Below are 610 nucleotides of genomic sequence, written 5' to 3'. Positions count from 1 at the left end.
TTTTATTTTTTGAATAAGATTCCATCTTATATGTTTTGTTTTGAGCTTTGTTGCATCATATTTTACTTCTCTTTTTTAAATTTACTCCGACCATCTTATATGCTTTGGAGAATAAAGACAACATCTGGTATACCTAAACCCTAAACCCTATATCCTAAACATATAGGTTGGCACCTATCTTTATACTACTTCTATCTTTATGTACAAAAACTCTCATTTATTCTTTTGTTAAATCTCCAGACCTGCAAAATTAAGTTTGACGTGTAGAATTGGTTTTTGTTCGCTACTTTTGTATACTATGAAATAGATCTCCACTTTGTTATATGTGAAGTTAGTCTCCTTTTTTTTTTCATCTTTACTTTCCTTCAAATAGGTATGGCATCTAGAAATCAACGATCTTCAAGAATGAAATTTTTTGAACAACATACTTTTGCAAATGGACATGCTGATCCCTTAGAAGTTGACAATGTGGGAAACTATGAAATTGCATCAACTGAGAGCGGAAACATGAGAGGTTTGTACAATTACTTAATGTTTTTGTTATTTTTAATTAGCTGACATTCATTCATACAATCCTCCATAAATCGACTTCAATTCTTATGAATAGAAC

This window comes from Fragaria vesca, linkage group LG2, assembly GCF_000184155.1.
Source record: "Fragaria vesca subsp. vesca linkage group LG2, FraVesHawaii_1.0, whole genome shotgun sequence".
In the NCBI taxonomy this organism is placed as follows: Eukaryota; Viridiplantae; Streptophyta; class Magnoliopsida; order Rosales; family Rosaceae; genus Fragaria; species Fragaria vesca.
The sequence above is the reverse complement of the archived record's forward strand: the minus strand, read 5'-3'. Positions refer to the sequence as shown.